Source organism: Orcinus orca, chromosome 4 (assembly GCF_937001465.1).
Source record: "Orcinus orca chromosome 4, mOrcOrc1.1, whole genome shotgun sequence".
In the NCBI taxonomy this organism is placed as follows: Eukaryota; Metazoa; Chordata; class Mammalia; order Artiodactyla; family Delphinidae; genus Orcinus; species Orcinus orca.
The window spans coordinates 65826797-65853558 of record NC_064562.1 but is presented as its reverse complement, the minus strand read 5'-3'; the positions used below and the strand labels follow the sequence as shown (position 1 = coordinate 65853558).

The 26762-nt window shown below is 43.7% G+C and overlaps 2 long non-coding RNA genes across 4 annotated transcripts in view; both read left to right on the top strand.

The window, feature by feature from the left end:
* Window positions 1–26762, top strand: part of LOC125964187 (uncharacterized) — a 1110464-nt gene that overhangs the window by 567701 nt on the left and 516001 nt on the right. The window lies entirely within an intron of this gene.
* The window catches only part of LOC125964186 (uncharacterized), a 546888-nt gene that overhangs the window by 13402 nt on the left and 506724 nt on the right, over window positions 1–26762 (top strand). The window lies entirely within an intron of this gene.

The following is a 26762-nucleotide window of genomic DNA, read 5'->3' as shown; positions in this document are numbered from 1 at the left end:
TGGCACGCTGAGCCTTGGTTAATTCCTCTTCCTGGTGGGAAATGAGAGTTAAATTTGCCCGTCCAGACACCTCCAGCTAGTCTCTCATTTGTTCTCCATATTTCTGTTCATTTTCCGCAGAAATTGCAAACTGGGCCAAACAGGAGGTTAAAGGCACTGACTCCAAGTGGGGAGAGTGTTAGTAAAGCGTCTAGAATGTTGCACCCGAGTACCAGGGGACGAAAAGTGAGACACATTTGAACACGTTTCCCGATCACACGGTGGATCATACTCTGGGTTCCGCATGCATGTTTTAGCTGAAGGAAGTGTCCCTTAAAATTGGAGAGTGGAGACCCATGGAATGGGTACCCCGCAATATGATTTCAAAGGGTCTGCATTCGCTCACCGAACCTCACCAATCCTATCACTGCTGCATATATGCTGCTGTACACACGCTTGATTCTCTTTTGGAGACATATAAATCCATAGGTTTTAAGATTCTTACTAGTCAGGTATATTCTTAGGCGTTTAATATGGGGTGTAGTGTCCATTTCGTTGAGCAAGGAGTAGCTCTTGTCTATTACATATTTGGCTTATGGAATGGTATCTGTGCTAATTTCAATCTCTGGTTTTATGCAGCACCCCAACTCACCTTTCCCCTTAAGCAAGCATAAGTTGGTTTTCTACATTTGAGACCCTGGTCTGTTTTGTAATTCAGTTCCTGTGTAGCCAAGTTTACATTCCGTGTACTAGTGATATAGTATGATGTTTCTTTTTCTGTGTGACTTATTTCACTTAGAATCATCGTATCTGAATCCACTCATTATGCTGCTACGGGCCTGATGACATAGATTTCATTGCTGAGTGATATTGCATCGTACGTAAGTACCACAACTTCTTTATCCATTTTTCACTTTCTGTGATATTGAACTTGTACCGTAAACAAGGTTCTTGTAAACAGAGCCGTCCCAAACTTTGGGGTGGCTGTGTCTTTTTGATTTTAATTTCCCTAAGCTATAGGACCATAAGTGGAAGTGCCCTAGGCTCTGTTGGTTTGTTTCTTGGATGTTTCAGGAAACACCACACACTTGTCCAGAGTGGCTGTTGGCAATTTACATCCCACCCATAAGCATAACAAGGCTCCCAGTTCTCCATGGCCTGTCCTGCCTTTCTGGATTTTACACTTTTTTCAGATGGCCCTTTTGACCGGGGGGCAGTGAGACTTCATTGTAGTGCAGATTTCCTTTGCAAGCTTGCTTGGTTGGCCAAAAAGGGCGTATGCGTTTTTTCCTGAATATATTCAGGAAAAAACACATACGCCCTTTTTGGCCAACTGCATCATTGTGGACGTTCTGCCTCTTTTCCTATGCTTTACATGCAATTCCAGTCTACCTCCTGAAATCGGTTTCCTGCAATTCTGCCCCGCTTTCAAGTCCTCTTGGCAGCCTTACTTCAATATATTTTTAGACGATAGCTGTCATTTATAACTCTGCAAGTTTGTGAATGACAGTGTCCCTGAGCTCCTTTCTTCAACTCGCTTTCTTGTGAGCTGGCCACAACACCGCAGGATTGCTTCAGGCCCTAGTGTGGTTCCGGCATGGCACACTGAGCCTTTGGTTAATTCCTCTTCCTGGTGGGAAATGAGAGTTAAATTTGCCCGTCCAGACACCTCCAGCTAGTCTCTCATTGGTTCTCCCTATTCCTATTCATTTTCCGCAGAAATTGCAAACTGGGCCAAACAGGAGGTTAAAGGCACTGACTCTCCAAGTGGGGAGAGTTAGTAAAGCGTCTGGAATGTTGCACCCGAGTACCAGGGAACGAAAACTGAGACACATTTGAACACGTTTCCCGATCACACGGTGGATCATACTCTCGGTTCCACATGCATGTTTTAGCTGAAGGAAGAATCCCTTAAACCTGGAGAGTTGAGACCCATGGAATGGGTACCATGCAATATGACTTCAAAGCGTCTGCATTTGCTCACCGAACCTCACCAATCTTATCACTGCTGCGTTTATGCCGCTGTACAGACGCTTGATTCTCTTTCGGAGACATATAAATCCATAGGTTTTAAGATTCTTACTAGTCAGGTATATTCTTAGGCGTTTAATATGGGGTGTTGAGTCCACTTCGTTGAGCAAGGAGTAGCTCTTGTCTATTACATATTTGGCTTATGGAACGGTATCTGTGCTAATTTCAATCTCTGGTTTTATGCAGCACCCCTACTCACCTTTCCCCTTAAGCAAGCATACGTTGGTTTTCTACATTCGAGACCCTGTTCTGTTTTGTAATTCAGTTCCTGTGTAGCCAAGTTTACATTCCGTGTATTAGTGATATCTTATGATGTTTCTTTTTTTGTGTGACTTATTTCACTTAGAATCATCGTACCTGAATCCACTCATTATGCTGCTATGGGCCTGATGACATAGATTTCATTTCTGAGTGATATTGCATTGTACGTAAGTACCACAACTTGTTTATCCATTTTTCGCTTTTTGCCATATTGAACTTGTACCGTAAACGAGGTTCTTGTAAACAGAGCCGTCCCAAACTTTGAGGTGGCTGTGTCTTTTTGATTTTAATTTCCCTATGCTATAGGACCATAAGTGGAAGTGCCTTAGGCTCCGTTTCTTTGTTTTTTAGATGTTTCAGGAAACACCATACACTTCTCCAGAGTCGCTGTTGGCAATTTATATCCCACTCATCAGCATAACAAGGCTCCCAGTTCTCCATGGCCTGTCCTGCCTTTCTGGATTTTACACTTTTTTCAGATGGCCCTTTTGACCGGGGGGCAGTGAGACTTCATTGTAGTGCAGATTTCCTTTGCAAGCTTGCTTGGTTGGCCAAAAAGGGCGTATGCGTTTTTTCCTGAATATATTCAGGAAAAAACGCATACGCCCTTTTTGGCCAAGTGCATCATTGTGGACGTTCTGCCTCTTTTCCTATGCTTTACATGCAATTCCAGTCTACCTCCTGAAATCGGTTTCCTGCAATTCTGCCCCGCTTTCAAGTCCTCTTGGCAGCCTTACTTCAATATATTTTTGGACGATAGCTGTCACCTATAACTCTGCAGGTTTGTGAATTACAGTGCCTCTGAGCTCCTTTCTTAAACTCGCTTTCTCGTGAGCTGGCCGCAACACCGCAGGATTGCTTCAGGCCCTAGTGTGGTTCCGGCACGGCACGTTGAGCCTTTGGTTAATTCCTCTTCGTGGTGGGAAATGAGAGTTAAATTTGCCCGTCCAGACGCCTCCAGCTAGTCTCTCATTGGTTCTCCCTATTCCTGTTCATTTTCCGCAGAAATTGCAAATTGGGCCAAACAGGAGGTTAAAGGCACTGACTCTCCAAGTGGGGAGAGTTAGTAAAGCGTCTGGAATGTTGCACCCGAGTACCAGGGGACGAAAACTGAGACACATTTGAACACGTTTCCCGATCACACGGTGGATCATACTCTGGGTTCCACATGCATGTTGTAGCTGAAGGAAGAATCCCTTAAACCTGGAGAGTTGAGACCCATGGAATGGGTACCATGTAATATGGCTTCAAAGGGTCTGCAATTGCTCACTGAACCTCACCCATCCTATCACTGCTGCTTTTATGCCGTTGTACACACGCTTGATTCCCTTTCGGAGACATATCAATCCATAGGTTTTAAGATTCTTACTAGTCAGGTATATTCTTAGGCGTTTAATATGTGTTGTTGAGTCCACTTCGTTGAGCAAGGAGTAGCTCTTCTCTATTACATATTTGGCTAATGGAACGGTATCTGTGCTAATTTCAATCTCTGGTTTTATGCAGCACCCCAACTCACCTTTCCCCTTAAGCAAGCATAAGTTGGTTTTCTACATTTGAGACCCTGTTCTGTTTTGTAATTCAGTTCCTGTGTAGCCAAGTTTACATTCCGTGTATTAGTGATATCTTATGATGTTTCTTTTTCTGTGTGACTTATTTCACTTAGAATCATCGTAGCTGAATCCACTCATTATGCTGCTACGGGCCTGATGACATAGATTTCATTGCTGAGTGATATTGCATTGTACGTAAGTACCACAACTTCTTTATCCATTTTTCGCTTTCTGTGATATTGAACTTGTACCGTAAACGAGGTTCTTGTAAACAGAGCCGTCCCAAACTTTGGGGTGGCTGTGTCTTTTTGATTTTAATTTCCCTAAGCTATAGGACCATAAGTGGAAGTGCCCTAGGCTCTGTTGCTGTGTTTTTTAGACGTTTCAGGAAACACCATACACTTCTCCAGAGTTTCTGTTGGCAATTTACATCCCGCCCATCAGCATAAGAAGGCTTCCAGTTCTCCATGGCCTGTCCTGCCTTTCTGGATTTTACACTTTTTTCAGATGGCCCTTTTGACCGGGGGGCAGTGAGACTTCATTGTAGTGCAGATTTCCTTTGCAAGCTTGCTTGGTTGGCCAAAAAGGGCGTATGCGTTTTCTCCTGACTATATTCAGGAGAAAACGTATACGACCTTTTTGGCCAAGTGCATCATTGTGGACGTTCTGCCTCTTTTCCTATGCTTTACATGCAATTCAGTCTACCTCCTGAAATCAGTTTCCTGCAATTCTGCCCCGCTTTCAAGTCCTCTTGGCAGCCTTACTTCAATATATTTTTGGACGATAGCTGTCATTTATAACTCTGTAGGTTTGTGAATGACAGTGCCCCTGAGCTCCTTTCTTCAAGTCACTTTCTTGTGAGCTGGCCGCAACACCGCAGGATTGCTTCAGGCCCTAGTGTGGTTCCGGCACGGCACGCTGAGCCTTTGGTTAATTCCTCTTCCTGGTGGGAAATGAGAGTTAAATTTGCCCGTCCAGACACCTCCAGCTAGTCTCTCATTGGTTCTCCCTATTCCTGTTCATTTTCCGCAGAAATTGCAAACTGGGCCAAAGAGGAGGTTAAAGGCACTTACTCTCCAATTGGGGAGAGTTAGTAAAGCGTCTGCATTGTTGCACCCGAGTACCAGGGGACGAAAACTGAGACACATTTGAACACGTTTCCCGATCACACGGTGGATCATACTCTGGGTTCCACATGCATGTTTTAGCTGAAGGAAGAATCCCTTAAACCTGGAGAGTTGAGACCCATGGAATGGGTACCATGCAATATGACTTCAAAGGGTCTGCATTTGCTCACCGAACCTCACCAATCCTATCACTGCTGCGTTTATGCCGCTGTACACACGCTTGATTCTCTTTTGGAGACATATCAATCCATACGTTTTAAGGTTCTTACTAGTCAGGTATAGTCTTAGGCGTTTAATATGGGGTGTTGAGTCCACTTCATTGAGCAAGGAGTAGCTCTTGTCTATTACATATTTGGCTAATGGAACGGTATCTGTGCTAATTTCAATCTCTGGTTTTATGCAGCACCCCAACTCACCTTTCCTCTTAAGCAAGCATAAGTTGTTTTTCTACATTTGAGACCCTGTTCTGTTTTGTAAATCAGTTCCTGTGTAGCCAAGTTTACATTCCGTGTATTAGTAATATCTTATGACGTTTCTTTTTCTGTGTGACTTATTTCACTTAGAATCATCGTACCTGAATCCACTCATTATGCTGCTACGGGCCTGATGACATAGATTTCATTGCTGAGTGATATTGCATTGTACGTAAGTACCACAACTTCTTTATCCATTTTTCGCTTTCTGTGATATTGAACTTGTACCATAAACGAGGTTCTTGTAAACAGAGCTGTCCCAAACTTTGGGGTGGCTGTGTCTTTTTGATTTTAATTTCCCTAAGCTATAGGACCATAAGTGGAAGTGCCCTAGGCTCTGTTGCTTTGTTTTTTAGATGTTTCAGGAAACACCATACACTTCTCCAGAGTGGCTGTTGGCAATTTACATCCCGCCCATCAGCATAACAAGGCTCCCAGTTCTCCATGGCCTGTCCTGCCTTTCTGGATTTTACACTTTTTTCAGATGGCCCTTTTGACTGGGGGGCAGTGAGACTTCATTGTAGTGCAGATTTCCTTTGCAAGCTTGCTTGGTTGGCCAAAAAGGGCGTATGCGTTTTTTCCTGAATATATTCAGGAAAAAACGCATACGCCCTTTTTGGCCAAGTGCATCATTGTGGACGTTCTGCCTCTTTTCCTATGCTTTACATGCAATTCCAGTCTACCTCCTGAAATCGGTTTCCTGTAATTCTGCCCCGCTTTCAAGTCCTCTTGGCAGCCTTACTTCAATATATTTTTGGATGATAGCTGTCATTTATAACTCTGCAAGTTTGTGAATGACAGTGCCCCTGAGGTCCTTTCTTCAAGTCGCTTTCTTGTGAGCTGGCCGCAACACCGCAGGATTGCTTCAGGCCCTAGTGTGGTTCCGGCATGGCACGCTGAGCCTTTGGTTAATTCCTCTTCCTGGTGGGAAATGAGAGTTCAATTTGCCCGTCCAGACACCTCCAGCTAGTCTCTCATTGGTTATCCCTATTCCTGTTCATTTTCCGCAGAAATTGCAAAATGGGCCAAACAGGAGGTTAAAGGCACTGACTATCCAAGTGGGGAGAGTGTTAGTAAAGCATCTGGAATGTTGCACTTCAGTACCAGGGGACGAAAACTGAGACCCATTTGAACACGTTTCCCGATCACATGGTGGATCATACTCTGGGTTCCACATGCATGTTTTAGCTGAAGGAAGAATCCCTTAAACCTGGAGAGTTGAGACCCATGGAATGGGTACCATGCTATATGACTTCAAAGGGTCTGCATTTGCTCACCGAACCTCACCAATCCTATCACTGCTGCGTTTATGCTGCTGTACACACGCTTGATTCTCTTTCGGAGACATATCAATCCATAGGTTTTAAGATTCTTACTAGTCAGGTATATTCTTATGCGTTTAATATGGGGTGTTGAGTCCACTTCATTGAGCAAGGAGTAGCTCTTGTGTATTACGTATTTGGCTTACGGAACGATATCTGTGCTAATTTCAATCTCTGATTTTATGCAGCACCCCAACTCACCTTTCCCCTTAAGCAAGCATAAGTTGGTTTTCTACATTTGAGACCCTGTTCTGTTTTGTAATTCAGTTCCTGTGTAGCCAAGTTTACATTCCGTGTATTAGTGATATCTTATGATGTTTCTTTTTCTGTGTGACTTATTTCACTTAGAATCATCGTAGCTGAATCCACTCATTATGCTGCTACGGGCCTGATGACATAGATTTCATTGCTGAGTGATATTGCATTGTACGTAAGTACCACAACTTCTTTATCCATTTTTCGCTTTCTGTGATATTGAACTTGTACCGTAAACGAGGTTCTTGTAAACAGAGCCGTCCCAAACTTTGGGGTGGCTGTGTCTTTTTGATTTTAATTTCCCTAAGCTATAGGACCATAAGTGGAAGTGCCCTAGGCTCTGTTGCTGTGTTTTTTAGACGTTTCAGGAAACACCATACACTTCTCCAGAGTTTCTGTTGGCAATTTACATCCCACCCATCAGCATAAGAAGGCTTCCAGTTCTCCATGGCCTGTCCTGCCTTTCTGGATTTTACACTTTTTTCAGATGGCCCTTTTGACCGGGGGGCAGTGAGACTTCATTGTAGTGCAGATTTCCTTTGCAAGCTTGCTTGGTTGGCCAAAAAGGGCGTATGCGTTTTCTCCTGACTATATTCAGGAGAAAACGTATACGACCTTTTTGGCCAAGTGCATCATTGTGGACGTTCTGCCTCTTTTCCTATGCTTTACATGCAATTCAGTCTACCTCCTGAAATCAGTTTCCTGCAATTCTGCCCCGCTTTCAAGTCCTCTTGGCAGCCTTACTTCAATATATTTTTGGACGATAGCTGTCATTTATAACTCTGTAGGTTTGTGAATGACAGTGCCCCTGAGCTCCTTTCTTCAAGTCACTTTCTTGTGAGCTGGCCGCAACACCGCAGGATTGCTTCAGGCCCTAGTGTGGTTCCGGCACGGCACGCTGAGCCTTTGGTTAATTCCTCTTCCTGGTGGGAAATGAGAGTTAAATTTGCCCGTCCAGACACCTCCAGCTAGTCTCTCATTGGTTCTCCCTATTCCTGTTCATTTTCCGCAGAAATTGCAAACTGGGCCAAAGAGGAGGTTAAAGGCACTTACTCTTCAATTGGGGAGAGTTAGTAAAGCGTCTGCATTGTTGCACCCGAGTACCAGGGGACGAAAACTGAGACACATTTGAACACGTTTCCCGATCACACGGTGGATCATACTCTGGGTTCCACATGCATGTTTTAGCTGAAGGAAGAATCCCTTAAACCTGGAGAGTTGAGACCCATGGAATGGGTACCATGCAATATGACTTCAAAGGGTCTGCATTTGCTCACCGAACCTCACCAATCCTATCACTGCTGCGTTTATGCCGCTGTACACACGCTTGATTCTCTTTTGGAGACATATCAATCCATACGTTTTAAGGTTCTTACTAGTCAGGTATAGTCTTAGGCGTTTAATATGGGGTGTTGAGTCCACTTCATTGAGCAAGGAGTAGCTCTTGTCTATTACATATTTGGCTAATGGAACGGTATCTGTGCTAATTTCAATCTCTGGTTTTATGCAGCACCCCAACTCACCTTTCCTCTTAAGCAAGCATAAGTTGTTTTTCTACATTTGAGACCCTGTTCTGTTTTGTAAATCAGTTCCTGTGTAGCCAAGTTTACATTCCGTGTATTAGTAATATCTTATGACGTTTCTTTTTCTGTTCGACTTATTTCACTTAGAATCATCGTACCTGAATCCACTCATTATGCTGCCTTGGGCCTGATGACATAGATTTCATTGCTGAGTGATATTGCATTGTACGTAAGTACCACAACTTCTTTATCCATTTTTCGCTTTCTGTGATATTGAACATGTACCGTAATCGAGGTTCTTGTAAACAGAGCCATCCCAAACCTTGGGGTGGCTGTGTCTTTTTGATTTTAATTTCCCTAAGCTATAGGACCATAAGTGGAAGTGCCCTAGGCTCTGTTGCTTTGTTTTTTAGATGTTTCAGGAAACACCATACACTTCTCCAGAGTGGCTGTTGGCAATTTACATCCCGCCCATCAGCATAACAAGGCTCCCAGTTCTCCATGGCCTGTCCTGCCTTTCTGGATTTTACACTTTTTTCAGATGGCCCTTTTGACCGGGGGGCAGTGAGACTTCATTGTAGTGCAGATTTCCTTTGCAAGCTTGCTTGGTTGGCCAAAAAGTGTGTATGCATTTTTTCCTGAATATATTCAGGAAAAAACGCATATGCCCTTTGTGGCCATGTGCGTCATTGTGGACTTTCTGCCTATTTTCCTATGCTTTACATGCAATTCCAGTCTACCTCCTGAAATCGGTTTCCTGCAATTCTGCCCCGCTTTCAAGTCCTCTTGGCAGCCTTACTTCAATATATTTTTGGACGATAGCTGTCATTTATAACTCTGCAGGTTTGTGAATTACAGTGCCCCTGAGCTCCTTTCTTCACTCGCTTTCTTGTGAGGTGGCCGCAACACCGCAGGATTGCTTCAGGCCCTAGTGTGGTTCCGGCATGGCATGCTCAGCATTTGGTTAATTCCGCTTCCTCGTGGGAAATGAGAGTTAAATTTGCCCGTCCAGACACCTCCAGCTAGTCTCTCATTGGTTCTCCCTATTCCTGTTCATCTTCCGCAGAAATTGCAAACTGGGCCAAACAGGAGGTTAAAGGCACTGACTCTCCCAGTGGGGAGAGTGTTAGTAAAGCGTCTGGAATGTTGCACCGGAGTACTAGGTGACGAAAACTGAGACACATTTGAACCCGTTTCCCGATCACACGGTGGATCATACTCTGGGTTCCACATGCATGTTTTAGCTGAAGGAAGAATCCCTTAAACCTGGAGAGTTGAGACCCATGGAATGGGTACCATGCAATATGACTTCAAAGGGTCTGCATTTGCTCACCGAACCTCACCATCCTATCACTGCTGCGTTTATGCCACTGTACACACGCTTGATTCTCTTTCGGAGACATATAAATCCATAGGTTTTAAGATTCTTACTAGTCAGGTATATTCTTAGGCGTTTAATATGGGGTGTTGAGTCCACTTCGTTGAGCAAGGAGTAGCTCTTGCCTATTACATATTTGGCTCATGGAATGGTATCTGTGCTAATTTCAATCTCTGGTTTTATGCAGCACCCCAACTCACCTTTCCCCTTAAGCAAGCATAAGTTGGTTTTCTACATTTGAGACCCTGTTCTGTTTTGCAATTCAGTTCCTGTGTAGCCAAGTTTACATTCCGTGTATTAGTGATATCTTATGATGTTTGTTTTTCTGTGTGACTTATTTCACTTACAATCATCGTACCTGAATCCACTCATTATGCTGCTACGGGCCTGATGACATAGATTTCATTGCTGAGTGATATTGCATTGTACGTAAGTACCACAAATTCTTTATCCATTTTTCGCTTTCTGTGATATTGAACTTGTACCGTAAATGAGGTTCTTGTAAACAGAGCCATCCCATACTTTGGGGTGGCTGTGTCTTTTATATTTTAATTTCCCTAAGCTATAGGACCATAAGTGGAAGTGCCCTAGGCTCTGTTGCTTTGTTTTGTAGATGTTCCAGGAAACACCATACACTTCTCCAGAGTGGCTGTTGGCAATTTTCATCCTGCCCTTCAGCATAACAAGGCTCCCAGTTTTCAATGGCCTGTCCTGCCTTTCTGGATTTTACACTTTTTCAGATGGCCCTTTTGACCAGGTGGCAGTGAGACTTCATTGTAGTGCAGTTTTCTTTTTCAAGCTTGCTTGGCTGGCCAAAAAGGGCGTATACGTTTTTTCCTGAATATATTCACGAAAAAACCCATATGCCCTTTTTTGCCAAGTGCATCATTGTGGACGTTCTGCCTCTTTTCCTATGTTTTACATGCAATTCCAGTCTACCTCCTGAAATCGGTTTCCTGCAATTCTGCCCAACATTCAAGTCCTCTTGGCAGCCTTACTTCAATATATTTTTGGATGATAGCTGTCATTTATAACTCTGCACGTTTGTGAATTACAGTGCCCCTGAGCTCCTTTCTTCAACTCGTTTTCTTATGAGCTGGCCGCAACACTGCAGGATTGCTTCAGGCCCTAGTGTGGTTCCGGCACGACACGCTGAGCCTTTGGTTAATTCCTCTTCCTGGTGGGAAATGAGAGTTAAATTTGCCCGTCCAGACACCTCCAGCTAATCTCTCATTGGTTCTCCCTTTTCCTGTTCATTTTCCGCAGAAATTGCTAACTGGGCCAAACAGGAGGTTAAAGGCACTGACTCTCCAAGTGAGGAGAGTGTTAGTAAAGCGTCTGGAATGTTGCACCCGAGTACCAGGGGACGAAAACTGAGACACATTTGAACAAGTTTCCCGATCACACGCTGGATCATACTCTGGGTTCCACATGCATGTTTTAGCTGAAGGAAGAATCCCTTAAACCTGGAGAGTTGAGACCCATGGAATGGGTACCATGCAATATGACTTCAAAGGGGCTGCATTTGCTCACCGAACCTCACCAATCCTATCACTGCTGCGTTTATGCCGCTGTATGCATGCTTGATTCTCTTTCGGAGACATATAAATCCATAGGTTTTAAGATTCTTACTAGTCAGGTATATTCTTAGGCATTTAATATGGGGTTTTGAGTCCACTTCGTTGAGCAAGGAGTAGCTCTTGTCTATTACATATTTGGCTTATGGAACGGTATCTGTGTTAATTTCAATCTCTGGTTTTATGCAGCACCCCAACTCACCTTTCCCCTTCAGCAAGCATAAGTTGGTTTTCTACATTTGAGACCCTGTTCTGATTTCTAATTCCGTTCCTGTGTAGCCAAGTTTACATTCCATGTACGAGTGATATCTTATGATGTTTCTTTTTCTGTGTGACTTATTTCACTTAGAATTATCGTACCTGAATCCACTCATTATGCTGCTACGGGCCTGATGACATAGATTTCATTGCTGAGTGATATTGCATTGTACGTAAGTACCACAACTTCTTTATCCATTTTTCGCTTTCTGTGATATTGAACTTGTACCGTAAACGAGGTTCTTGTAAACAGAGCCGTCCCAAACTTTCCGGACGCTGTGTCTTTTTTATTTTAATTTCCCTAAGCTATAGGACCATAAGTGGAAGTGCCCTAGGCTCTGTTGCTTTGTTTTGTAGATGTTCCAGGAAAAAGCATACACTTCTCCAGAGTGGCTGTTGGCAATTTTCATCCTGCCCTTCAGCATAACAAGGCTCCCAGTTCTCCATGGCCTGTCCTGCCTTTCTGGATTTTACACTTTTTTCAGATGGCCCTTTTGACCGGGTGGCAGTGAGACTTCATTGTACTGCAGTTTTCATTTTCAAGCTTGCTTGGCTGGCCAAAAAGGGCGTATACGTTTTTTCCTGAATATATTCACGAAAAAACGCATATGCCCTTTTTTGCCAAGTGCATCATTGTGGACGTTCTGCCTCTTTTCCTATGTTTTACATGCAATTCCAGTCTACCTCCTGAAATCGGTTTCCTGCAATTCTGCCCCACATTCAAGTCCTCTTGGCAGCCTTACTTCAATATATTTTTGGATGATAGCTGTCATTTATAACTCTGCACGTTTGTGAATTACAGTGCCTCTGAGCTCCTTTCTTCAACTCGTTTTCTTATGAGCTGGCCGCAACACTGCAGGATTGCTTCAGGCCCTAGTGTGGTTCCGGCACGACACGCTGAGCCTTTGGTTAATTCCTCTTCCTGGTGGGAAATGAGAGTTAAATTTGCCCGTACAGACACCTCCAGCTAGTCTCTCATTGGTTCTCCCTTTTCCTGTTCATTTTCCGCAGAAATTGCTAACTGGGCCAAAGAGGAGGTTAAAGGCACTGACTCTCCAAGTGAGGAGAGTGTTAGTAAAGCGTCTGGAATGTTGCACCCGAGTACCAGGGGACGAAAACTGAGACACATTTGAACACGTTTCCCGATCACACGGTGGATCATACTCTGGGTTCCACATGCATGTTTTAGCTGAAGGAAGAATCCCTTAAACCTGGAGAGTTTAGACCCATGGAATGGGTACCATGCAATATGACTTCAAAGGGTCTGCATTTGCTCACCGAACCTCACCAATCCTATCACTGCTGCGTTTATGCCGCTGTATGCATTCTTGATTCTCTTTCGGAGACATATAAATCCATAGGTTTTAAGATTCTTACTAGTCAGGTATATTCTTAGGCGTTTAATATGGGGTTTTGAGTCCACTTCGTTGAGCAAGGTGTAGCTCTTGTCTATTACATATTTGGCTTATGGAACGGTATCTGTGTTAATTTCAATCTCTGGTTTTATGCAGCACCCCAACTCACCTTTCCCCTTCAGCAAGCATAAGTTGGTTTTCTACATTTGAGACCCTGTTCTGATTTCTAATTCCGTTCCTGTGTAGCCAAGTTTACATTCCATGTACGAGTGATATCTTATGATGTTTCTTTTTCTGTGTGACTTATTTCACTTAGAATTATCGTACCTGAATCCACTCATTATGCTGCTACGGGCCTGATGACATAGATTTCATTGCTGAGTGATATTGCATTGTACGTAAGTACCACAACTTCTTTATCCATTTTTCGCTTTCTGTGATATTGAACTTGTACCGTAAATGAGGTTCTTGTAAACAGAGCCGTCCCAAACTTTCCGGACACTGTGTCTTTTTGATTTTAATTTACCTAAGCTATAGGACCATAAGTGGAAGTGCCCTAGGCTCTGTTGCTTTGTTTTTTAGATGTTTCAGGAAACACCATACACTTCTCCAGAGTGGCTGTTGGCAATTTACATCCCGCCCATCAGCATAACAATGCTCCCAGTTCTCCATGGCCTGTCCTGCCTTTCTGGATTTTACACTTTTTTCAGATGGCCCTTTTGACCGGGGGCAGTGAGACTTCATTGTAGTGCAGATTTCCTTTGCAAGCTTGCTTGGTTGGCCAAAAAGGGCATATGCGTTTTTTCCTGAATATATTCAGGAAAAAACACATATGCACTTTTTGGCCAAGTGCATCATTGTGGACGTTCTGCCTCTTTTCCTATGCTTTACATGCAATTCCAGTCTATCTCCTGAAATCGTATTCCTGCAATTCTGCACCGCTTTCAAGTCCTCTTGGCAGCCTTACTTCAATATAATTTTGGACTATAGCTTTCATGTATAACTCTGCAGGTTTGTGAATTACAGTGCCCCTGAGCTCCTTTCTTCAACTCGCTTTCTTGTGAGCTGGCCGCAACACCGCAGGATTGCTTCAGGCCCTAGTGTGGTTCCGGCACGGCACGCTGAGCCTTTGGTTAATTCCTCTTCCTGGTGGGAAATGAGAGTTAAATTTGCCCGTCCAGACACCTCCAGCTAGACTCTCATTTGTTCTCCCTATTCCTGTTCATTTTCTGCAGAAATTGCAAACTGGGCCAAACAGGGGGTTAAAGTCACTGACTCTCCAAGTGGGGAGAGTGTTAGTAAAGCGTCTGGAATGTTGCACCCGAGTACCAGGGGACGAAAACTGAGACACATTTGAACACGTTTCCCGATCACACGGTGGATCATACTCTGGGTTCCACATGCATGTTTTAGCTGAAGGAAGAATCCCTTAAACCTGGAGAGTTGAGACCCATGGAATGGGTACCATGCAATATGACTTCAAAGGGTCTGCATTTGCTCACCGAACCTCACCAATCCTATCACTGCTGCGTTTATGCCGGTGTACACACGCTTGATTCTCTTTCGGAGACATATAAATCCATAGGTTTTAAGATTCTTACTAGTCAGGTATATTCTTAGGCGTTTAATACGGGGTGTTGAGTCCACTTCGTTGAGCAAGGAGTAGCTCTTGTCTATTACATATTTGGCTTATGGAATGGTATCTGTGCTAATTTCAATCTCTGGTTTTATGCAGCACCCCAACTCACCTTTCCCCTTCAGCAAGCATAAGTTGGTTTTCTACATTTGAGACCCTGTTCTGATTTCTAATTCCGTTCCTGTGTAGCCAAGTTTACATTCCATGTACGAGTGATATCTTATGATGTTTCTTTTTCTGTGTGACTTATTTCACTCAGAATTATCGTACCTGAATCCACTCATTATGCTGCTACGGGCCTGATGACATAGATTTCATTGCTGAGTGATATTGCATTGTACGTAAGTACCACAACTTCTTTATCCATTTTTCGCTTTCTGTGATATTGAACTTGTACCGTAAACGAGGTTCCTGTAAACAGAGCCGTCCCAAACTTTCCGGACGCTGTGTCTTTTTGATTTTAATTTCCCTAAGCTATAGGACCATAAGTGGAAGTGCCCTAGGCTCTGTTGCTTTGTTTTTTAGATGTTTCAGGAAACACCATACACTTCTCCAGAGTGGCTGTTGGCAATTTACATCCCGCCCATCAGCATAACAAGGCTCCCAGTTCTCCATGGCCTGTCCTGCCTTTCTGGATTTTACACTTTTTTCAGATGGCCCTTTTGACCGGGGGCAGTGAGACTTCATTGTAGTGCAGATTTCCTTTGCAAGCTTGCTTGGTTGGCCAAAAAGGGCATATGCGTTTTTTCCTGAATATATTCAGGAAAAAACACATATGCACTTTTTGGCCAAGTGCATCATTGTGGACGTTCTGCCTCTTTTCCTATGCTTTACATGCAATTCCAGTCTATCTCCTGAAATCGTATTCCTGCAATTCTGCACCGCTTTCAAGTCCTCTTGGCAGCCTTACTTCAATATAATTTTGGACTATAGCTTTCATGTATAACTCTGCAGGTTTGTGAATTACAGTGCCCCTGAGCTCCTTTCTTCAACTCGCTTTCTTGTGAGCTGGCCGCAACACCGCAGGATTGCTTCAGGCCCTAGTGTGGTTCCGGCACGGCACGCTGAGCCTTTGGTTAATTCCTCTTCCTGGTGGGAAATGAGAGTTAAATTTGCCCGTCCAGACACCTCCAGCTAGACTCTCATTTGTTCTCCCTATTCCTGTTCATTTTCTGCAGAAATTGCAAACTGGGCCAAACAGGGGGTTAAAGTCACTGACTCTCCAAGTGGGGAGAGTGTTAGTAAAGCGTCTGGAATGTTGCACCCGAGTACCAGGGGACGAAAACTGAGACACATTTGAACACGTTTCCCGATCACACGGTGGATCATACTCTGGGTTCCACATGCATGTTTTAGCTGAAGGAAGAATCCCTTAAACCTGGAGAGTTGAGACCCATGGAATGGGTACCATGCAATATGACTTCAAAGGGTCTGCATTTGCTCACCGAACCTCACCAATCCTATCACTGCTGCGTTTATGCCGGTGTACACACGCTTGATTCTCTTTCGGAGACATATAAATCCATAGGTTTTAAGATTCTTACTAGTCAGGTATATTCTTAGGCGTTTAATACGGGGTGTTGAGTCCACTTCGTTGAGCAAGGAGTAGCTCTTGTCTATTACATATTTGGCTTATGGAACGGTATCTGTGCTAATTTCAATCTCTGGTTTTATGCAGCACCCCAACTCACCTTTCCCCTTCAGCAAGCATAAGTTGGTTTTCTACATTTGAGACCCTGTTCTGATTTCTAATTCCGTTCCTGTGTAGCCAAGTTTACATTCCATGTACGAGTGATATCTTATGATGTTTCTTTTTCTGTGTGACTTATTTCACTCAGAATTATCGTACCTGAATCCACTCATTATGCTGCTACGGGCCTGATGACATAGATTTCATTGCTGAGTGATATTGCATTGTACGTAAGTACCACAACTTCTTTATCCATTTTTCGCTTTCTGTGATATTGAACTTGTACCGTAAACGAGGTTCCTGTAAACAGAGCCGTCCCAAACTTTCCGGACGCTGTGTCTTTTTGATTTTAATTTCCCTAAGCTATAGGACCATAAGTGGAAGTGCCCTAGGCTCTGTTGCTTTGTTTTTTAGATGTTTCAGGAAACACCATACACTTCTCCAGAGTGGCTGTTGGCAATTTACATCCCGCCCATCAGCATAACAAGGCTCCCAGTTCTCCATGGCCTGTCCTGCCTTTCTGGATTTTACACTTTTTTCAGATGGCCCTTTTGACCGGGGGCAGTGAGACTTCATTGTAGTGCAGATTTCCTTTGCAAGCTTGCTTGGTTGGCCAAAAAGGGCATATGCGTTTTTTCCTGAATATATTCAGGAAAAAACACATATGCACTTTTTGGCCAAGTGCATCATTGTGGACGTTCTGCCTCTTTTCCTATGCTTTACATGCAATTCCAGTCTATCTCCTGAAATCGTATTCCTGCAATTCTGCACCGCTTTCAAGTCCTCTTGGCAGCCTTACTTCAATATAATTTTGGACTATAGCTTTCATGTATAACTCTGCAGGTTTGTGAATTACAGTGCCCCTGAGCTCCTTTCTTCAACTCGCTTTCTTGTGAGCTGGCCGCAACACCGCAGGATTGCTTCAGGCCCTAGTGTGGTTCCGACACGGCACGCTGAGCCTTTGGTTAATTCCTCTTCCTGGTGGGAAATGAGAGTTAAATTTGCCCGTCCAGACACCTCCAGCTAGACTCTCATTTGTTCTCCCTATTCCTGTTCATTTTCTGCAGAAATTGCAAACTGGGCCAAACAGGGGGTTAAAGTCACTGACTCTCCAAGTGGGGAGAGTGTTAGTAAAGCGTCTGGAATGTTGCACCCGAGTACCAGGGGACGAAAACTGAGACACATTTGAACACGTTTCCCGATCACACGGTGGATCATACTCTGGGTTCCACATGCATGTTTTAGCTGAAGGAAGAATCCCTTAAACCTGGAGAGTTGAGACCCATGGAATGGGTACCATGCAATATGACTTCAAAGGGTCTGCATTTGCTCACCGAACCTCACCAATCCTATCACTGCTGCGTTTATGCCGGTGTACACACGCTTGATTCTCTTTCGGAGACATATAAATCCATAGGTTTTAAGATTCTTACTAGTCAGGTATATTCTTAGGCGTTTAATACGGGGTGTTGAGTCCACTTCGTTGAGCAAGGAGTAGCTCTTGTCTATTACATATTTGGCTTATGGAACGGTATCTGTGCTAATTTCAATCTCTGGTTTTATGCAGCACCCCAACTCACCTTTCCCCTTCAGCAAGCATAAGTTGGTTTTCTACATTTGAGACCCTGTTCTGATTTCTAATTCCGTTCCTGTGTAGCCAAGTTTACATTCCATGTACGAGTGATATCTTATGATGTTTCTTTTTCTGTGTGACTTATTTCACTCAGAATTATCGTACCTGAATCCACTCATTATGCTGCTACGGGCCTGATGACATAGATTTCATTGCTGAGTGATATTGCATTGTACGTAAGTACCACAACTTCTTTATCCATTTTTCGCTTTCTGTGATATTGAACTTGTACCGTAAACGAGGTTCCTGTAAACAGAGCCGTCCCAAACTTTCCAGACGCTGTGTCTTTTTGATTTTAATTTCCCTAAGCTATAGGACCATAAGTGGAAGTGCCCTAGGCTCTGTTGCTTTGTTTTTTAGATGTTTCAGGAAACACCATACACTTCTCCAGAGTGGCTGTTGGCAATTTACATCCCGCCCATCAGCATAACAAGGCTCCCAGTTCTCCATGGCCTGTCCTGCCTTTCTGGATTTTACACTTTTTTCAGATGGTCCTTTTGACCGGGGGGAAGTGAGACTTCATTGTAGTGCAGATTTCCTTTGCAAGCAAGCTTGGTTGACCAAAAAGTGCGTATGCATTTTTTTCTGAATATATTTAGGAATAAACGCATATGCCCTTTTTGGCCAAGTGCATCATTGTGGACGTTCTGCCTCTGTTCCTATGCTTTAAATGCATTTCCAGTCTACCTCCTGAAATCGGTTTCCTGAAATTCTGACCCACTTTCAAGTCCTCTTGGCAGCCTTACTTCAATATATTTTTGGACGATAGCTGTCATTTATCACTCTGCAGGTTTGTGAATTACAGTGCCCCTGAGCTCCTTTCTTCAAGTCGCTTTCTTGTGAGCTGGCCGCAACACCACAGGATTGCTTCAGGCCCTAGTGTGGTTCCGGCACGGCATGCTGAGCCTTTGGTTAATTCCTCTTCCTGGTGCGAAATGAGAGTTAAATTTGCCCGTCCAGACACCTCCAGCTAGTCTCTCATTGGTTCTCCCTATTCCTGTTCATTTTCCGCAGAAATTGCAAACTGGGCCAAACATTAGTTTAAAGGCAGTGACTCTCCAAGTGGGGAGAGTGTTAGTAAAGCGTCTGGAATGTTGCACCCGAGTACCAGGGGACGAAAACTGAGACACATTTGAACACGTTTCCCGATCACACGGTGGATCATACTCTGGGTTCCACATGCATGTTTTAGCTGAATGAAGAATACCTTAAACTTGGAGAGTTGAGACCCATGTAATGGGTACCATGCAATATGACTTCAAAGGGTCTGCATTTGCTCACCGAACCTCACCAATCCTATCACTGCTGCCTTTATGCCGCTGTACACACGCTTGATTCTCTTTCGGAGACATATAAATCCAAAGGTTTAAAGATTCTTGCTAGTCAGTTATATTCTTAGGCGTTTAATATGGGGTGTTGAGTCCACTTTGTTGAGCAAGGAGCAGCTCTTGTCTATTACATATTTGGCTTATGGAACGGTATCTGTGCTAATTTCAATCTCTGGTTTTATGCAGCACCCCAACTCACCTTTCCCCTTCAGCAAGCATAAGTTGGTTTTCTACATTTGAGACCCTGTTCTCTTTTGTAATTCAGTTCCTGTGTAGCCAAGTTTACATTCCGTGTAGTAGTGATATCTTATGATTTTTCTTTTTCTGTGTGACTTATTTCACTTAGAATCATCATACCTGAATCCACTCATTATGCTGCTACGGGCCTGATGACATAGATTTCATTGCTGAGTGATATTGCATTGTACGTAAGTACCACAACTTTTTTATCCATTTTTCGCTTTCTGCGATATTGAACTTGTACCTTAAACGAGGTTCTTGTAAACAGAGCTGTCCCAAACTTTGGGGTGGCTGTGTCTTTTTGATTTTAATTTCCCTAACTATAGGACCATAAGTGGAAGTGCCCTAGGCTCTGTTGCTTTGTTTTTTAGATGTTTCAGGAAACACCATACACTTCTCCAGAGTGGCTGTTGGCAATTTACATCCCGCCCATCAGCATAACAAGGCTCCCAGTTCTCCATGGCCTGTCCTGCCTTTCTGTATTTTACACTTTTTCAGATGGCCCTTTTGACTAGGGGGAAGTGAGACTTCATTGTAGTGCAGATTTCCTTTGCAAGCTTGCTTGGCTGGCCAAAAAGGGCGTATGCGTTTTTTCCTGAATATATTCAGGAAAAAACGCATACGCCCTTTTTGGCCAAGTGCATCATTGTCGAAGTTCTGCCTCTTTTCCTATGCTTTAAATGCTATTCCAGTCTACCTCCTGAAATCGGTTTCCTGCAATTGTGCCTTGCTTTCAATGCCTCTTCATAGCCTTATCTCAATATATTTTTTGAAAATAGTTGGCCTTTATAACTCTGCAGGTTTTTGAATTGCAGTGGCCCTTAGCTCCATTTTTCAGCTCTTATTTTTGTGATCTTGCCTCATAACCACAGGATTCCTTCAGGCCCTATTCTTCTTCTGGGACACCTTGCTGTGCCTTTGGTTTATTCTTCTTACTGATGTGAAATTAGAGTGCATGTTCCCATTGAAACTGCTACAGCTAGTTTCTCACTGGTTCCCTCTATTCCCATTCATCCTCCGCACTAACTGCAGACTGTGCAATACCAGAACTTAAAGGCATTGACTCTCCATGTGGGGATATTGTTAGTAAAGCGGCTGGAATGTCGATCCGGAGCCCCAGGAGAGGAAAAATGAGGTGTGTTTTAGAAATCTTTCCCGATCATATGGTATACTAGTCGCTGGGTTTCCCAAGCATGGTTTAGCTGTAGGAAGATTCCCTTCAACCTGGAGTTTTGGGACCCTTGGAATGAGTAGCATGAAGTATTGCATTAAACTTTTGGCAGTTGCTCACCAAAGCTCACCAATCCTCTCAGCTCCAAGTGTCCAGCCTTATGTCTTATCCAGCTGTGGGTTTATATGTGGTCAATCCAGGTTGCATCACAGCCCCTGAGCAAATTTTGTAAGAATTTTTCTCTCTTTCATTGTTTCTGCGTTTTGGTTTTAAAATTTATTTCTATAATGGGGTTTAGCTCATTTTCACTGCTGTGTTTGTGCCGCTCTGCACACACTTGATTCCCTTATGGAGATATATCAATACATGGGTTTTAAGATTCTTATTACTCAGATATATTTCTCTGCGGTGTATAGGGTGTGTTGAGGCCAGTTCATTGAGCAAGGTGTAGATCTTGTCTAATACCTATTTGGTTTATTGAACGGTATCTGTGCTAATTTCAAACTCTGGTTTTATGCATCACCCCACCTCTCCTTTCCCCTTAAGCTGACATAAGTGTGTTTTCTAAATGTGAGACACTGTTCTGTTCTGTAATTCATTTCTTGTGCAGCCATATTTACCCTTCCTCTATAAGTGATATCTTATGATATGTTTCTTTTTCTGTTTGACTTATTTCAAGTAGTATTATTGGACCTAAATCCACTCTTTATCCTTCTACTAGCCTTATTACATTGATTTCATGGTGAAGAGATATTCCATTGTACATAAGTACCACATCTTCTTTATCCATTGTTCTCTTTCCTGGGATATTTAAGGTGTACTGAAGTTGAGGTTCTTGTAAACAGAGTAGCCCTAAACTGTGGTGTGCTTGTGTCTTGTTGATTTTTAGACTTCCCTAGATATACTCCCATGATTGGAAGTGTCCTATGCTCTGTAGCTCTGTTTTTTAGATGATTTAGGAACCACCATACACTTCTCCAGAGTGGCTCTCGGCAGTTCACACACTGCCCATCAGCGTATAAAGGCTCCCTGTTCTCCATGGCCTGTCCTGCATTTCTGGTTTTTACAATTTTTTAGGATGGCCCTTTTGACCGGTGGGAAATGAGACTTCTTTGTTGTGCACATTTGCATTGCTTGCTTGCTTCGTTGCTCATAAAGTGCGTATGCGTTTTTTCCTGGATATAATCAGGAAAAAACGCATACGCCCTTTTGGGCCAACTGCATCATTGTCGAAATTCTGCCGCTTTTCATGTGCTTTAAAGACGAGTCCAATCTATCTCTTGAAATCTGTTTCTTGCAATTCTGTCTTGCATTCAGATCCTCTTCTTTGCCTTACCTCAACATATTTTTGGACGTTAGTTTTCATTTATAACTCTGCAGGTTTGTGAATTGCAGTGACCCTGAGCTCCATTTTTTAAGTTGCTCTTTTGTGAGCTGGCCTCAAACCCACAGGATTGCTTCAGGCCCTATTTTGGCTCCGGCGAGGCGGGCTGAGCCTTTATTCAATTCTTATTCTTAATGGGAAATTAGAGTGATATGTGCCCGTCCAAACCCCTACAACTATTCTCTCATTGGTTCCCCCTCTTCCCGTTCATCCTCCTCAGAATTTGCAAAATGTGTGAAACAGAAGTTGAAATGTGCTGATTCTCCAAGTGGGGAGATTCTAAGTAACGTGGCTGGAATGGTGAACAGGAGCACCAGGAGAGGATAAATGAGCTGCATTTTAGACACATCTTCCGATCTCATGGTGTACAGTCCTCTGGGTTTTCCATGCATGTTTTAGCTGTAGGAAGATTCCTTGAACCTGCAGATTTGGGACCCATTGAATGGGTACCAGGTAGTATTACTTTAAAGGGTGTGCATTTCCTCACCCAACCTCACATTTCTCTTAGCGCGAACAGTTTCCAGCCTTATGTCTCATCCTGCTGTGGGTCTAGATGTGTTCAATCCATGTTGCATCACCGTCCCTGAGGAAAAGTTGTAAGAGGTTTTCTCTGTCTCTCTGTCGTTTATTTTTTTCAATTTATTACTATATTGGTTACAGCTGATTTTCAAAGCTCTGTTTCTTGCTGCTGTACATCCACTTGATTCACGTACAGAGAGACATCAGTAAATTCTTTTTCAGATTCTTACCAGTCGTATATATTCTTTTCCGGTGACTTGAGTGTGCTGAGTGCAGTTCTTTTAGCTACCGTGTAGGCCTTGTTGATTATCAGTTTGGTATTTGGAATGGTATCTTTGCTAATTTCAACCTCCTGGATGATGCCTCACCCCTCCCCACCTTTCCCGTTTAGCAGCCTTACGCGTGTTTTCTACATATTTGACTATGTTTTTGTTTTGTAATTTATTTCATGTGTAGCCATTTTGGATTCCACCTTTAAGTGATATCTTATGATATGTGTCTTTTTCTTTTTGAATTATGTCACTTAGAAAGATCATACGTAACTCCTCCGGAGTTGTTACAACTGGCCATATTTCATTGATTTCCAGGCTGAATAATATTCCACTCTACCTAAGTACCACATCTCTATCCATTTTTTCCCTCCAGAGACATTTAAGTTATATCCTAGTCGAGGATCTTTTAAACAGAGAGGGGGTAAACATTGGGGTGCCTGTGTCCTCTCCATTTTTGTTTTTCCCAAGATATACGCCCATGAGTGCAAGTGCCCTATGCTCTATAGCTCATTTTTTAGATGCTTTAGTAAACACAATACACTTCTCCAGAATGGCCGTTGGCAATATACATTTCCACTATAAGTCTCACAGGGCTCACTCTTCTCCTTGCCCTGTCCTGCATTTCTGTTGTTTACGCTTTATGAGGATGGCTCTTCTGACTGATGCGAAGTGATATCTTTTGTAGTATTGACTTCCAGTGCCCACCTGTTTGGTTGGCTAAAAAAGTGTATGCCCTTTTCTTGAATATATACAGAAAAAAACGCATACAGCCTTTTTGGCCAACTGCAATGTTGGCAATGTTCAGCTCCTTTTCTTGTGCTTAATTGCGAGTCCTTTCTACCTCCTCAAATCCCTTTCCTGCCATTCTCCCTTGCTTACAAGTCCTTTTCTCTGACTTTCCTCAAGACATTTTTCAGTGATGGATATTTTCAACTCTGCAGTTTCGTGAATTTTACTGCCCCTGAGTTCCATTGTTCAACTTGTGTTTATGGGAACTGGCCACAAAGCAGCGGGATTTCCTCAAGCCCTATACTGTTTCCATGGGCAACCCTAGCCTTTGGTCAATTCGTCTTCCTGATTGGAAATTAGAGTGACATGTGCCTGTCTGAACACCTAGGACTTGTCTCTCATTGTTCCTCATCCTTCCGCTTCATCCTCTGGACAAATTCCAAACTGTATGCAACAGGATGTTGACAGTGCTGACATCTCCAAGTGGGGAGACTGTTAGTAAAGACACTGGAGGGGTGAACCCGAGCACCAGGAGATGAGGAGATGAGATGCCTTTTCCAAACTCTTCCCGATCAGACGGTATACCATCCTCTGTGTGTGACAGACATGTTTTAGCAGTAGGAAGAGTCCCATTCATGTAAGGAGAACACCAGGGCTTTTTCAAAATCAGTGTCTCCCCGAAACCCAAACTGGGGAATTTTTTAAGCTACGGCTACACATATGTTCATTAAGGGCCTTGGGAAGTAGGCAGAGTCCAAACTTTAGATGATTGAAGTCTTCAGGGTCAGAAGCACTCACCACCGGCTTCCCTTAGGTTACACTTTAACTGTCATTGATAGATGATGTCAATAAAAATATCTATTCTTTTTCAGATTATTTCCCCTTATAGCTTATTGCAAAATGTTAAGTGTAGTTCCCTGTGCTATACAGTAGTTCCTTGTTGATGATCTATTTTATACATAGCAGTGTGTATGTGTTAATCCCAAACTGTTAATTTATCCCTCCTCCCACCTTTCCCCTTTGGTAATAATAAATTATAAGATTTTATACTTCTCAGAAATGGGGGAGCTGAAAGAGAGGTATCATTTTCAATGGAAAAGCATTTAAAACAAGATTGAAGCTTTAACCAAGATTATTAGATGTACATCCTTGGAAAGAAATCACTTCGTTTCTCTAATATTGACCTGACAAATAAGACAAACCTTTTCACTGAACTTGCTTATAATAAAGTGATGGAAATATCAAATGGAAGTGTTAGAAACATCTTATTTTACCCGAGCCTTATACACTGTTCTATGTTAACTACAGTTTGGCTCACACATCTGTTCATTGAGGTTACAATAGTCTCAATTACTGTTACTGATCCTCCAGAGTGGACCCCAACAAGTGTCCCCCTGCCCAGTGTCATTGGGGCCAACAGATCGAGACTGAGTTTGGTTCACAAGCAAAGGAAACTTTATATTTTGATCAGAGAATGGAGAGGTGAGAGCATGCACTACCCCGTGGGCTGTGGGCTGGGCTGCTGTGTAGAGATCCTGTCAGAGTCAGTGGGAGGGAGGGGGCGGAGCTCTCGAGGGCCGGGTTGGCTGCAGCTCAGGCTCTGTATCGCGGAGTCTGCACTGGACCCCAGGAGCTGAGGTGTCGTCCCAGCCATTCCGCACTAGGAAATCTGGTCTGAAGTGCCGGGTGTGGAACCTCTGCATGCGGGACCCTAGGAGCACATGAAATTAGACAAAGCACAAAGGATAAAAACGGTTAGACTTGACTTTATTGCCCAGATTCTATTTTTATCTCCCAGGGATTTTTAATGGGCTTTGCTGGGGACAAACCCCTCCTCTGCCTTTTGTCCCGTTCCTCATTCTTGGAGTGCTGAGGGTGCAGACCCTTCTTCTGTAACTGCTGAGTGCTGAGTTGGGAGCCCTCATACCCGGGGGCGAGGGTCAGAGCTTCTCCCCAGCAGCCTCCAGGTGACGTTGATTGTCCCCAGGCCCCGTGCCTCCCTGCTCGTCCACCTGAGCACCAGCATTGGAAGTGTTATAGATTCTAATGACCTTTAAGGGTCCAGGAAAGAGATGTGCAGAGACGCTGTGGGGGCCGGTTTCACCCCGCCCCACATTTGTTCAGCCACCTTAGGCTGACCGTTTCTGCCAGCCTAGATGCTCGGACCAGTAGTCTGCGCTTTCTTCAATGAGGCCCCTGAATTAACGTACAAACAGCACCATGTGTCAGAGCCCTGTCCGCTCAACTCCCAGACAGTCCAGGGTCAGTGGTGATCAAGGACCATGATGGCCACTGAGTCAACAGCCTTTTGAAGTAAACAGGAGTCCAGCCAGTCTTATTGGCCACCATCATCACGGTGTCTGTAGGCTTTTCTATGGTGACAGTGTGATATACGGTGCCCCCGCCAAGATTATTAGCTCCCCTCTGGGTGCAGTAAGTCCTGCAAGCAGTAGTCTACTCTTTTGGGACACACTCTTGTTGTTTTATGAGAGAAACTCCAGGTCAAGTGATGTTCACATGAGTCGTCATGGTGCCCTGTTGCCCCCGGTTATCTCTCCGGATGTTGGAGTTGGAAGGTCTCCTCACTCGAGGTTGGTGTGCCCACAGAGTGAACCCTGCAACTTCAGGGCATGGTTGGTGGTTAGGATCACCACGTGGGGTCCTTTTCCCTTAGGAGGGAGGTGGCCTTTTGGGCTGCTGATTTCCAGGTTTTTAGATACCGCCAGTATCTTGGCCAGATGTGACAGTGCGCCAAGCCCCTTGGTGACCGTAGTTTATCCTACCTGGATGGCATTCTTGCATTGTTCCATTTCAAGTGGTCCCAGTTTTTGCACTAATTCTCCAATGGCGATTCACCTTTCACCGGGAATGGAAAGGTCAAAGGGTTTAGCTAAATTAGGGAGGTCCAGGGCAAGGGTCTGAATTGACTGCTCTTTCCATTCTTGAAAGGCCACTTCTGGATTCTATTCAAAAGGATCATCATCTTTTCCTTTCAGTGTTTCATATAGAGGCCCAGCTAGTAGACTGTAGTTAGGGATCCAGAAGCAGCAAACCCTGGCCTCCCCAGGAAC